The 6,338-nt window shown below is 37.5% G+C and overlaps 1 protein-coding gene across 1 annotated transcript in view; it reads left to right on the forward strand.

Annotated features, from left to right (window-relative positions):
• Positions 1-6,338, forward strand: part of SGK1 (serum/glucocorticoid regulated kinase 1) — a 112,721-nt gene that overhangs the window by 25,896 nt on the left and 80,487 nt on the right. The gene's annotated exons all lie outside the window — the stretch shown is intronic.

Here is a 6,338-nt window from a genome sequence, read left to right on the forward strand (position 1 = left end):
AGAAAGAAAGAAAAGAAAGAAAGAAAGGAAAAAAGAAAGAGAGAAAGAGAGAGAGAGAGAGGAAGGAAGGAAGGAAGGAAGGAATGAAAGAAGGAAGGAAGGGAGGGAGGGAGGGAGGGAAGAAGAAAGGAACAGTTATTATTTTTCTGCTTATTTATATGCGGTAACCTAAATTAGTCATTTAATCACTATTCTGAGATGATGCTTTCTTTACCAGGCTACTACTATATGTAGAATTCTGAAATAAGGTCTGAACACCTAGGTCAACTAGAAAATTAATAACAATTGAACACGAATTTTAGAATAACTTCAAACTCCAAATGAATGAACTTTTCTTCTAGTCAAGGTCAAATATAAAGTCAAAATATAAAAATATTTTTTTCATCACCTGCCAGATCTGGAAATTTTTAAATATGTCTCTTAAAAATGTCTTCATTTCCAGGAAAATGAGAGAGAGCAAATAATTAAGAGCACCATGGAGATTTTAGGAACTGAAAAATAGTAGTGAAAAATATAGTCAGTTCTAAAATTTATTATTTCTCTTCAGATCAATATAAAATAATACCTTTCCCTTTTTAGAAATTCATGTTAAAAATATTTCCAAGTCTACATTCTATTGAATTAATATAATTGTATATAATTTAATGAAATAAAAGAGAACAGAAACAAGATTATGTTAACCACTACCAGAACACATACAAGATAACTGGACACAGAGACTTAAAACAGGCATAATTTCCATTTAAGAACTAATGATTATAGTTAAAAGGTGTCTCATTTTAAATGAGGAAATCCATTATATTCATCTCCAGTGGTAAGGGATGATTATTATATTGTAATTATATTTTATATTGGCTCCATATTTCAGCTAAAGTTGCTGAAAAGTAGAAAAAATAATTATAGCAGCAGTTCTACGAAGTGTACCTCAGGGAATGTAAAGCTCAAGGGAAAAGTCCTCCATGACCATGGCTTGCATGATGGCACCAGGGCTGGGTGCACAGGGCATACTTTAAATATGTGTTTTGCAGGCAGTGTTGGCTGATTTCTAAGTCACCTCCTAGCTTTGACTTTGTTCTAAGCGTTAGAACATTATAATGTCATTTGTGCATTTCAAAAATAGCCTTTATAAAAAATTCAGTTCTTGATTCTAGGCTTATCTAGCATAGCATTTGTTTTGCTGGCTACAGTCTCACAGAAAAATTTGTGGAAATTGTACATTGCTAAAGCCATTTGGCTGAGAGATGTCACCTAGTTTAGTAAGAAAAACCCTGCTGTTAATTTTATAAGCTTGCTAACCTTCTCCAAGTCCTGATTTGTTACAGAATGGTTGGACGACTTTAGAAAAGCATCAGTTTTATATTCTGCAAAATTAGAACCATGTGAGAAGCTTTACTTCGTGGATGAATATGCAGCTAGGAGCTTTGAGCGTAATACAATGGTCCACAAATTAGAAATACTGTTTAATGAACCACAGAAAAGTCCGTCCAGGAAGAATAGTTATAAGAGCAAATAAAATTTCAAAGAGTAATAAAAGAGCTGTAAGAAAGGGACTCATTTAATGCTTAGAACCAAAAAAAAAAAGCATTATTTGGGCACTTCATTTCACAGAATAAAAGATTGGTCAGATTTCTTCGATGTGACCTCTGACGGGCAGCTGCCTTCTTTAAGAGAAAGCCCCATTTAACTTCTGTTATATGGAAAGCCCACATATGCCTTTTTGCTGTTACCTCCATCCATTGGTTCATCTTTCACACAATAGCTATTCAAATACTGAGAAACTGTAGTCATGGCCTTCCTAAGTTTTTCATCTCGATCTTTCTTATTTGGTCTCTGAATCAGGGCTCTCCAGTGAAACAGACCATTAGGAGATATAGATGAAGAAAGTTATTTCAATGAATTGGCTCATGCGATTGTGGAAATAGCAAGGATGAGGCCCACCCAGATTATCAAAGATAAACTCTTTTAGTTAAAGTCAATTGATTGTACATATTGATAACATCCACAAAATCCCTTTACAGCAAACCATAGATTAGTGTTTAATTTAATAACCAGGTACTATAGCCTAGCCAAGTTGATACATATAACTAACCATCACAATCTCCTTCCCCATTTTACCTGTTCTTATTTGGGTGTTCCCTAGTTTGTCAATACCCCTATTAAAATCAGAAAATCAAGTCTACAACCGGTACTCCTGATCTGATTTAGCAGGATAGAGGTCAGTGTATCACCTCCCTTGTTCTAATCTCAATGTTTCTACTGATATAGCTTCATTCCAATAGTCCAGAAGATGGATTTGGTGATTCTTATAAGGTTTAGTGTGAACTAAAATCCCTAGGACTTTTTCTACTTCAACTGCTTTTAAGCCAGTCTCTCTTATTCCACAATTAGAAGGAAAATAGTGAATTTACCTGTCATAGCTCAAGTGTAATAAAGCTCAAGTACATAGTTAAACTTTGACTTCCCTCTGCCCCTACTTGCCAAGTGCCTGCAACTTTCTCTGAAGTAACTCTAGTGACTTCCTGTCTTTTCTGAGAGCCAGTTTCATCTTTGGAAAGCTAACTGTGAATAATTACAAAATTAATTATCCTTATACATGTATATTCATTTAACATACAGAGGGCTCAGATGCCTTCCTGCTACTACCACCTGCTTGTCTTCTAATTCGCACCACTTTTTAGATAAGTATGATCATTACCTCTTAATGGATGAGAAAATATTCAGAGTTTTAGTTGCTCAAAATCACACCTCTAATAAGTTCAAGAAACAGCACTTGAAATCAGACCTTCTAACAATACTAAGATAGTGAGATAAACATCAAAACAGACAAAAGCTAAAACTATGAATGGATAGGTGGATGAAAAAGTTGGATCAGGACCTTAAAATTATGGTTATGGTCTAGATTCAAGGAAGCTGGAACAGAGAACAAGACCGGGGGCTTCCCTGGTGGCGCAGTGGTTGAGAGTCCACCTGCCGATGCAGGGGACGCGGGTTCGTGCCCCGGTCTGGGAAGATCCCACATGCCGCGGAGCGGCTGGGCCCGTGAGCCATGGCCGCTGAGCCTGCGCGTCCGGAGCCTGTGCTCCGCAACGGGAGAGGCCACAACAGTGAGAGGCCCACGTACTGCAAAACAAACAAACAAACAAAAAAAAGAGAATAAGACCGTGAAATTTCCAAAGATTGGGTCTGCTACTCCATTCAGACCCCATGGGGTGACAGGTAGTTACTTAGCAACTAATAAAGCAAATATTTGCTGAACTTGATCCATGCAAGATATTGCCTGGGGTGACAAGTGACACAAAGATGTCTAAGATGAAAACTTTATCCTTAAAAAATTTACCATCTAGTAAGGACACAAATTAAAAAGTTAAATTGCCACTATAAGGCATCCATTTATTCCTTTACCCATCTGTTCACCTACGAATACTTAGTAGTTTCTGTGTGCCCTCAAGACAGTCATGAACAAGATATAAGTAAGAAAACGATAATAGGAAGTATCCTTTACAGGGTAGAGGTACCCTTCTACAGAGAAAGGCCACTGGAAGATTGAATGAGACTGGGAGAAATTCTTCACCCAGGAGAGGAAAATGATGAACAAAGTTGAGGATTCCTTGTAAAATGGGTCAAGCACTCCTACCCCAAACCTTCTCATGTTGGCCCTTGTATGTTTCCAGGGGAAAATGACTAGGTGGGGAATGGCTATAACGTAGACCAGTGATTTTTCAAGAAAGTGATAAGTAAAACTATAAAGCTTGATAGAATCAGAGAAGCAAAATTAATACCCATGCATAGAAAGGTGAAAAGCACTTGGTGATGAAATTTTAAGTAAATCATTGACTGCTATCCAAGTCAAATAAATGTGAAAGTCAGTGGAAATCATTGGTCTTAAGGACATGTTAGAAATTTGATAGTAGCCCTCAAAGTCTCATACAGCCCCTTAGGAAAAGGAATAGCAACAGTATTGGCAAAGAAATTAGTCTTACAGACTGAACCCTCAGGGGAATTCTCAGAGTATAAATGAAGTCCTCCAATTTCATATACACATGATGAGTTATTTTCTCCTAACCCTTCTAGCATGACATTATGGCAAAAAACTATATTTCTCATAATCCCAGGAGGGGAATATACCTCATGGTAATTATCCATGAAAATAAATACTATTTGGAATCTTTAAAGAGTGCATCAATCACGGTGCTATACAATATGATGGATTCACATGAGAAGTTTGCAGTAAAAATGGGGGGGTTCAAGGAGGAAGATACTTTATGAAGTTGTAATAAGCCTTCATGAAGATGATTTTAGAGCCAGGTTTTCAAGTTTGGCTAAGATTTGACCCAGCAAAACTGAGATGAGATGAAGAATAAAAGTCGCTCCTATTGACAAGAACACATAAGAATCCAGAAACCCAATGATCAAAAACTGAAGGATTTGTTAGGAAAAAAACAAATAATCTGTTTTGGCTAGTGTATGGCACAAAAGCAGGTGAATCATTGGGAATTGGATGGTAAATAGTGTCAGGGCCAGGGCATGGAGAGATTCCAGGTAAATGCTAAACAAATTGGCTTGGCCCTTATTCAGCAGAAAATAAAAAGTCATTGAAGATACTAAGCAAGGAAGTAATATAATCAAAACTATGTTTTGGGAAGATGGCTCTTCCCAAAGTGGGGGAGTGCAGGGTGGATTGGAAGGGGGCAAAGGAGAAAGGGAAATGAGTAGGCCGCTGTGATGGTGTTTAATCACCACTTAACCTGTGACTCTTGGGTTCCTAAAGAACGTTCCCTATGGGACTGAGGAAAGAAAATGTACTGTTGAGCTCGTTTTCTGCTGACCACAGTTCTTATTGCAATCAATAGTGTTTCCTTAATACTCAGTTCACTAGAGACAGGCCTGGAATTCAAATGCCTTGTTTTCATATACTCTAAATTTTTGTTTTGTTTTGTTTTAGTGGATTTATTAGCCAAAGTACCCACCAAAATCCATTTTTTCACATTTTATTTCATGCTTTTGGGAAATTCTTTCCTATTTTTTTGACTAGTTAGGATTAGTTTCCCTTATGCTCAGAATATTTGCCCTTTATTTCTTTATGAAATGTAAGTACTCATCTTATTTAAACTTGGACATGAACGAAAGACATTTTTAATGCTTTTTATTATCTTCTGGCACTTGGTAGAGGGCTCAGGGACAGCTGGATTGTGGAAAGAAATGAAATTTTGGCCATTATCAATTTGGGATATAAAAGAAGACCATAAAACCCAAACTATAAGAACAATTTGAGTTCAAGCAATCGGACAGTTTTTATGCTACATACAACCTTCATCACACAGTCTACTCTGTCATTTCCACAGAGAATAACCACAATTCCATTTCCTCTTTTCCCAAACAAGGGCTGATGTTCAGTTGACATGCATGGTAAGCCATACTGACTTTGAAATGATGAAGTATTTCTATAAGGGTTAGTAAATAGCCACTGTCCAGAACTTTCTGAGTGTCCCCTCCCTCCAACCAACCTAGCTGTTCCTGCCTGTCCCAAAGGACTCTTCAAGAACTCTTCACAATCTAATAAGCAGAGGCATGAAATTGGGACAGTAGGAGCCCTAAGCGATCCTGCCTGGGTCCTACAGACAGTATCTGTGCTCTGTGCCCCTGCTGTTCAACAGGTGAAATATTTTGAATTATGTCTACCTAAAAGCAAGTTTTTTTTCCTGAGAATTGTATTCCTTGCATCTAATTACACCAATACGATCCACATTAAAAAAAATGCTTACTTTTTCCGGAATCTGGGTATGATGTGCCTCTGCCTTTCAGTTCTGCCTCTCACTAGGTAGATTATTATCTCAGCGTTTTCCACATGACAAGAGAGAGGCTGCCGGTATTTCCTCAGGACACATACCTAGGGTCTGCAATCCAGAAAGAAGAAAACTCTACCTCCCAGCTTCAGTATGAAAAGATTGCAGAGAAGGATTCTGATTAGTTCTGATTTGGGTTGCAGGCCAACTCTTGGACCAGTCACCATGGCCAGAGACATAAGGTCTTACAATTGCCTTTGCCTGAATGTTATGTATGAAATCCTCCCCATAAAGCTGAAAGGTTTGCTATTTCCTTTTGGGGTTTAATGAGGACCATATTAATGTATTGCATTAAATATGTATTTCTGGATGATATACTCCGTTTTCATTTACTCATTTTTCCTTTAACGAGTCAGCTCATACTGCTCAGTATTGCTATCCATTGGCAGATTGCACCATTTCTGGAGGGTGTAGGATCACCAGGGATAATGTTGCTTGCTAAGCTCTTTCTCTGATTCTAATTCTTTAGTTGTTTTTTTTTTTTTTTTTGCTTTG

The sequence above is a fragment of the Lipotes vexillifer genome, unplaced genomic scaffold (genome assembly GCF_000442215.2).
Source record: "Lipotes vexillifer unplaced genomic scaffold, Lipotes_vexillifer_v1.1 scaffold155, whole genome shotgun sequence".
Classification (NCBI taxonomy): Eukaryota; Metazoa; Chordata; class Mammalia; order Artiodactyla; family Lipotidae; genus Lipotes; species Lipotes vexillifer.